The sequence below is a fragment of the Triturus cristatus genome, chromosome 8 (genome assembly GCF_964204655.1).
Source record: "Triturus cristatus chromosome 8, aTriCri1.1, whole genome shotgun sequence".
Taxonomy (NCBI): Eukaryota; Metazoa; Chordata; class Amphibia; order Caudata; family Salamandridae; genus Triturus; species Triturus cristatus.
In genome coordinates, this window is record NC_140591.1 from 1,433,599,832 (window position 1) to 1,433,608,150 (window position 8,319).

At 42.6% G+C, this 8,319-nt stretch overlaps 1 protein-coding gene across 1 annotated transcript in view; it reads left to right on the top strand.

The window, feature by feature from the left end:
- Window positions 1-946: 946 nt before the first annotated feature.
- The window catches only part of RAB30 (RAB30, member RAS oncogene family), a 171,511-nt gene continuing 164,138 nt past the window's right edge, over window positions 947-8,319 (top strand). Inside the window, exon 1 of the mRNA XM_085623233.1 lies at window positions 947-1,439. The gene's annotated coding sequence lies outside the window, so the exon portion shown is untranslated. The remainder of the gene's footprint in view (window positions 1,440-8,319) is intronic.

Here is an 8,319-nt window from a genome sequence, read left to right on the forward strand (position 1 = left end):
CGGTCCTTGCACCTAAATATAACCGCTCCTAGATTTGGGGGCAATCGATGGCTGGTACGAGGGTCAATCGAGGCGACAACAAACGCTAGAAACCATAGTGCTATTCCTGCAAAAAAATCAAGCAAAACAGGGGTACCTGAAACCGTTTGAGCAGCTCGTTTGAATTGGACTTTATTAAAATCGGGGAAGATGAAATTGCTTTATGTAGAGAATTACAATTAATTTACCTAAACATTTTAGGAATATGTGACAAACTAAGGCACTTTGCCGTAGAAGCTGCGGTCTGCATCAATTAAACGGACGCCCCAGGGCCCAATTAATGTAGCCTGTGGAAATAGTGGTCATTTTACATGCATAAAAAGAGTTAAAGCGTTCATAAGAAAACAGTGTTAAAAACATAAATAAGAGCCCACTGCCAATACACCCAACTGTAGTTTGGGAGGGTGTAATAACACCTCCTCCTCATTTCCCTCCAATCCTATAGCACAACAGAGTATTTGCCTGTAAGCTAACTCACACACGGTCACCTTAAACACATCTGTTTCATCTCGGTTGTTCCCACAATAATACCTCAGTGTCTCCTACTAGCCTGAAGGTGTCCCCACTTTCCTACGCCACAGGGCCCAATACCCTGCGAATATTCCTAGATGTCCTTGTCCCAGTGGCAAAGTAGGAGCCGAGCCGCGCCCCGCCTGCGGCCGAGGGAAGCACCCTCCCTCCTCCTCAGAATACCCCGTCCCTGGCTGGCCACCGCCTTCTGCTTTCCTCAAAGACTGCCGGGATCCCTTCGTCCCCGGAACGGCCGGACAAGAAACGCGCCATACAATATGGCCGCCTCCTCCAACTAAACTGAGAGCAACTGTCCCCACCCGAAGCCGGACCGTAATTGGCTGACTGAGACCTCGTGGGGTGTTCGCACGGGACTTGTAGTCCGCCTGCCTGCAAAGTCACAAAACTAAAGACGGCGCATTGACCATGTAGATCCTACGTTACCCAGAATCAAACGCTTCCCCACCCCTCCTCTTCGACTCCTACCCTGCCCCCCTCGCCCCCCCCCCCCCCCAAGAGGAATGATGTCATTGTTAGAAAGCAGAGAGAACTCTGCATTCATTGTGCGTCTGCTGCTCTGCACAGGGGCAGCGTCGCAGGAGAGGTCAGGCAGAGCAACAACACAGGCGAACAGCACGGGGGAGCAGGAGAGCAGCAACACATGGCAATAGCTGCATCCAAAGAAGGTCAGGCACATTCTCCAACCTAGAAGCAGCCAGCATCACCAAACGGAAAGCAATCACAGCAACCAGGACACAGAGCAGCGGCTTATTTGTGAGGTGGACGGGTGCAACACATGAGAAGCTGTTACAGCATCAAAACCACCACTCATGTGCGGCTGATCGGCTCGAGAATCCGCTCTGTATCTACTGGGGAGACCCCCGCAGCAGGTAAGCTGAGCGCTGAGCTGTGACTCCCTCGGGTCTAGTATTCCGACATCACCAATGCAACTTGTGTCTGGCGGCTTTTTCTGGCCCTTTTGCATATGCACAGCCAGAATTCAGGATTGCTTTTGAAAATGGGGCGCAGGTCCCAGTCAAGTAACGGCGTCCACCACCTTCAAATGGAGGTTCTAACTAAATCACGTTGTTAGATTATTTTTTTTGTTTCCCTGAAGATGCATTTATTAGACCCGTCTTGCTATACAGTTTGCTGCATTGACAATTTTTTTATGGTGGTGCTGTTCTCATATTTTTTGAAAAATGTAGCTTTTGGTCTGTATTTTGTGTGCCTTTATATAGCATTTAATATACAAAACAAAGCGCTTGCGGACCAGTAGCACCATGCTCCCTTGGTTGTGCTTGGTTTGAAGTGAGTTCCAACATGTTGCGCTATAGCAAGCAATGTTCTGTACATATTTGACAGTGATCAAGGGACAGGAAGGCTGATGAGCTTTCTGGAGGACAGGCCCTTTCTGTGATCTGGGAGAGCCCCGTAGTGGTGTTTCCTGCTTCAAAAGATTGCTTGGAGACTGATGCTTTCATTTCTTTTAGGAACAGAAAAGATGGTACTGTTGGGTCTTCAGCTTGGGTTGAAGTGGACAATCATATATTTCAGAGCTTTTTTGCAAAGAATTCGAAGGGCGCTGCCGCTTTAATTTTTTTTATAGTTTATCTTGATGTAGTAGAGAGAATGTATGACTGGCTCTCAGATGTTTGGTGCGTGTAATGGGATGGGCAGATGTTTCCTGTGTAAGACGCTGTTACCCAGTAGATCCTAAGAGTAATGCAAAGCAGCATGAATTTTGTTCTGGGTTACTTTGGAAGACAGTGTAGAGCTATCAGGTTAGATGTAATTTAGTTGGACTTTCCACAGCCTGACTGACAGCCGTGGTTTGGATTCTTTGTGGTTTTAGGTATCACTCCTTGGTAGATGTGAATCCTTTACTCCTGGAGTATAGAATAAGGAGAGTGAATCTGATGTTTTGTGTTGCTGAACGTTACAATGAGCTTTGAGTGAAACATTTTTCTCGGTTTACTTTAAGTCAGCAATGATCTGCACTCATTCAAAGACTGGGGACGTATGACGTATTTGTATGACATACTGCTGTCATTCTTTACAGGATTCCAACTTTAGATGGTATTCGGACACAAGTGAATATGGGACAAGCTCTCTTATGGTGATAGCAGAGAGATCTGGATCATTCTCTTCTAGGCCCCTGTCTCATTGGAGTTTATCCTGAATTACTTGTATTATTATTGGCCAATTACTTAAGCATGAGAACAGAAATAGAGATAATAAAGAGTCTCATAATCCATTTTACAGAGGAATGGTCAAAGATTGTTCTACTCTTCTTGCTCCAATTATGGAAGAACAACATGATCCTTTCTAAGACTGATCTAATGAACCCTATCTAGTTTCTGAAGCCATCAAGCAAGTGTTGTGGTCGATTTTTCAGAGCTTTTTTCAAGAGTAATCTGAATCATAACAATCAATCACAGAAGCTATTGATATTTATGTACTTTTTAATTTTGGTGGTGTTAGCTATTCATAATGTTATGACCTGTTCTTTTCAGGTGAATTAGTGGAAATAATTCTTCTGGATGATTTCAGTCCCTGATTGCAATTGCATCATTAAGTTGATCGCTAAATTGTGCCCGGATTCATGAACATTCCAGACAAAATTCTGGAATAGAAATGTCCATGGGACACATTTAAGCTTACTCCTTAAAACTATATTTCTTTCAAGAGTGACGTTTCAAATATGATTAAGTGTAGGGAAGCATACTTTATACAAAGTCCATTTGCCTCCAAGGTAGTTCCTTCGTAATCTCTGTTTTCGGTTCTCTCATTCACAAGCTGTACTGACTTCTCACTGGTTTCCCTCCCAGCTAGGCTTTACTAATGCACATGCGAACCGTCTTAATGCGTCATTACACTAATGTTTATAATGTGCATGACACTTGGGGCTGTAGGGCATTGCTAAAGAAACAAGTGTGCCTCACACCTCTCCAGCAGTACAGATTGTCAGCGACATACACTGCACAGCCATTATCACTCTAAATGCTCGATTTTCTTGGCCTTCTGTTAAAGGCAAGATTGTTTTTTAAATTCTTATTAAATTTCCTGACACTATAGCAATAGAGATTAAAAGCCAGTATCCCAGGAATTGAATTATATTATTCAGGTTCACCTTGTTGTACACTTCTAGTAATAGGCATGTCACAATGATTCGCAGGTACACACTTAGAACATGTCATGGTCTGAATCCACATTTTTAGTGCAGACACTCCCAAGTACGGCCAACATTTAGTTACTCGCCAATAAAACTTTTCCACCAACTTGGGAATTTTCAATGGGCCCTAAATGTGAATCCTCCCCTAGATCACAGAGTGAATCCAGTAAATTTGATCACACATGGGTTGTTTGTCTGGATTTCCATTTAAACCTCTGCTTTCCCACAGAGCTTCCTGCGCTGTGAATCCGTCAAACATAGGGGCACTTGTCCAAAGCCAGTGTTCAGTGGTCATCCTTTTGCTCAACAACACAGCTAATGCTTGCAGTCATTTACTTATTAGAATGCTTATCTGGGATAAGCCTCAGCAAGCATATTTTAGGACTAGACAAGTTAGTGACACATAATTTTTGTGTAGAAAGTCAGCCTTCTTATTTCCACATCTGGCACTGTCAGACAAAAAATCCAATCCGAACATATATTTTCTAGCATGTCACATTGCTTCGAAATACAGGGACAGAGGAGGCCTTTATTGTCCAAGATTAACTTGTTCTCTGAACCAAAGTCATTTAGTTGCAGTCGAAGGATGTACTCTTCAGCTAGAGTTGCCACCATATTGGCTACAAAATCATGTACTGTCATAAAAGGGGGGGGGGGGAGAAATAACTGGGTTCACCCTCCTCAATAGTACAACATGGGGGAAAAAACGGAACCAAGTTGGATGAAAGGCTATAGATAGACAAATCCTCCAGAATGAGAGAGAAACAGTTTTTCTTAAAAATCCCTCACCCACCAGGGTTGCCCCTTGGTGACATGCTTCATCATTGGGGTTCTTGATCTGCTACGGATCAAGGCGTGCTGCGACCAGACTTAATACGCGGGATCACTTTTTGGTACCGTCTATGATCAAGACGGTTGTGTGGTAGGGGAGTGGAGAGAAGGTGCTATACAAGTTTAAACATTCCTAACTAGTAGGTCGAATACTTGTAAAGCATCTTTTGAGAGACTCTTGTGTTCAATAATGGGCTTTGAATCTGCCCATTGCTTACCAATACTTGGCATCATTGTCACTCTTCTTTGTTGCCTTCTGATTGGGCAGCGCTTGACATCACTTCCTTTTTTTTTTTTTTTTTTTCTTTCTGGCGCACGGACCAAGCACAGATTAATTGTGTTTGATTGGTGTCCCTCCACTGGCCATCTGCTGCTCACACTCTGATTCAAGAACTATTTCTTGTAGAGAGAGATAAAAAGCGATGGCGCAGTCAACAATGGCCGCATCATAGCACTTTTTTCATACCCCCATCCTGTGTCTTTTCCCCCTTGCGATAGAAGGGTAGGAAAAGCGCTATGAAGTAGCCAGCCCTGGGTGCTTCTTGGTGCTTTTTTTCCGTAACTTTACATTGCACTTCCTTCCCCATTTAGTTGTTTGGCATTTTAAAAATGTGAATACAGGGAGAGGTTTGTTGACGCTAGCAGGTCTTTGGAAGTATCCACAAAGGGAATCCTGCTTCATTAATGTTAAAGCAACAGGGATTCTGCAAATTCTTCTAAATGCCTTGTTTGAACCGTCGCAGAGCAATCTAATAGTGCATGCTCAATGGTTAGAGCGGCAGACCTCGATGCAGAGCACTGGTCCGGGACCAGGGTTCGATTCCCGCCGCGGCAGGGTCTCGGGCTATAAATTCGTCGGACCGGATATTCTCGCCTCAGTGCCTTTCTAATCATGGGTCCCACGCTGCAACTCTGGGCAATAGCTTGCTTAATCTCCACAACGGCCCCAACAGCGCTGGGATGCCTAGCCTCACCATGGGGGTGCCCAGGAGTGGACACCTCACACGGAAAGCCAGGAAGGGTTCCTTCAGCGGTATGAGTACAGCGCTGAGATACCCGTAGTGGTCATCGGCGCTATATAAATACCTATACATTTATACATACACATGCGGACCTCTATACCTTGCACAGCAGAGGTATGTTTTCGTCCACAGTACTGCGTTAGTTTTTTCATAATCCAGTCCCAATCTCCCTTGCAATTCTGCTGCTATCAATGCCAGTTTGATGCTGTGATGGTCATTCCTGATAAAACAAAATGTTTTATGTCCCCAGACTAAAAATCGATGGAATGCCAACTCGCACTTAAGTATGATCAACAAATGTGATTGAAATATCTGAATGCACGACCAAGTGCCGAAGCTGCTATTGCAAGGGGAGAGGTTCACGTTTTTAAATGCTACCCTAAACTATAAATCCTGCTCTAATTGAAGTTACAAATCTAAGTAAATCTCAGTATCGCACATAGAAATACGTTCTGTTTAGTTAACGTGAAGGCCTAATTTTAAAAAATATTACTGTTTAAACAGGGTTTGATTGTTTGAGTTTGTGAAAAAAGCGGGCCAAAATGGAAAACCTCCAGAGTACGTGTCTTATTAGCGGTGGGATCTGCCTCTTGTTGCTCACTGGACAGCTCCTTCACAGGAGGGCCCTGTTCACTGGAATGCCTATGAATATAATAAGTATATACATGTTTACGTTTTTAATTTTTTAAATATTTTTTATAGTGTGATCTCAACCTGAAGGTTTTAGTGAGCTTTATGTGAGCGCCAGTTACATTACACAAGGTCACATTGATTTTTTTTTTTATTTGATTGTTTTGGGCACAGGGAGAATAAATGATTGCCTAGAATCACATAATGTTGAGCCAATGCTGAGACTAGAACCTGGTTCCCCCAAATCTGAAGTCTGCAGCTTTGGCTGTAACATCACATCCCCAGTTTCTGAGCTGGGGAAGTATCCGGTACAGGGGTGTGGAATTTAATAAAATACCTACTTGTCCATGGGGCAGGTTGCTTCATAAAATCTACTTGTCCTGTAACAAAATCCACTTGCCCCTTTTGTGCCATTTAATTAAGCGACAAATTATGGCAGCAATCTCATTATACCAGAGAGCTGATATAGCCTCTCCGATTATGCCAGGGCTCATGCCATAGTAGGTTTTGAATACCAGCAATTCCCTTATGTTGCCTCATTTCCGAAGATCTACAAACTGGGGCTGAAGGTAGTGGTAAGTATAGTTCCAAGGTTGGATTACCCTTTTGAGTCTGTACAAACCTACTAACTTGCATGTTGTAGAGCTTTTCACCAACTCTTTAATCTTTTCCCATACTGAGAGAGGCTGTAAATTTATTCCCGACAGTGGCAGAGGTAAAACGTCTCCAAGGGTTGGGAAAAAAGTGGTTGGAGGGAAAGTGAATTTGCAAACACTCACTTTTTCGCATGAGCAAATCTTCACATACATATTTGCTTATGTTGAAATGCAGAACACAAATATTTACTAGGAGTACTATTTCTTAGCCTACTTCTGTAAATTCTTGTGAATTTACGAAAGCCGTATATTTGCACCTAATGCTAGGACATATACCATGGGTGCACTTCTGAGACTTTCTGTATTATTTGGACCCCTAATTAAGTCTGGCATTACCCATGACCTTTTGTGTTTATCAAAAAATTGTCTCTCTCTTTCTATCGGCTGGCTTCACTCTGAGTGATACCATTTTGCTCTTTCACAAGGAGCATATTGGCACACAAAGTAGTTTTGTTCAGTACCAGAATCTACTGTGACAATGTGTGCTTTTGAGACCAAAAACAATTTTTGGTTTTGCCAATGTTTTTTATAATGGTGAGCACCCAGCAGCTCCCACGCCAATTAGGTTTTACAAAAACCAAGCCAAAACAAGTCACGTATTGAAAAAAGGAAAAGGCTGACTACCAATTTCAGACCTACTGGCTTTGCCAATGCTTGTTTATTTTTGTTTGCCATAATCTTATTGAAACTGGCTACACTGATTTTCTATTTATAAATATGTTTTGTGAAATATTAGTATACATTAACACATTTCACTAAATGATGCTGCAAAGAAATGGTAGCTAAAAGTTTGCAGTAGCTTAGCAATTTTTTTCCCTGCTTGCATTTTTTGTGATCATATTATTTTGAAAGCAAATAATAAATCTTGCTTTCGAGCTTCTGCAAATATTTGCAACTGATCAGAGAGCCTCATATTACTAAACTTTGAAAACATGTGTTCACATTTTTATACTGAAACCACAGTCAAAAGTGCAGTTCGAGCTTACGTTTACTTAGAGCGCTCACACTAATAATAAAGATTTTGCATTAACGAACCATAAATACAAGTTGACACAAATATTACCTTAACTGCACACATGGCCCTTCCCTGATCCATTATGTGGTACTGTAAACTGGCAGCCAAAGTGTTTGTGCTGTAGGGGGTTGAGTCTACTGGTCCCAAGGACAAAATACACATTAAAACGTTTTGCCCTTGACCCCAAACAATATGTCCTGGGCGGCCTATAGGAATTCCACATCTCTGCATGTGCATGTGTCACATTCTGCAGGCTCCCCATTGTATCGCCTCATGGGTGAAAGGTAAACAAAACACTGACATTGAGCATAGGCAAGACCTATTGGCTTTGCAAATGTTTATCTTGACGCTTGTTTTGCTCTGTCTAACATATCAATAATATTAAACATTTGCGGGTATAGTTATTGTGCTGCAGCGCTATTTAGAAAGAGAAAGGTAATA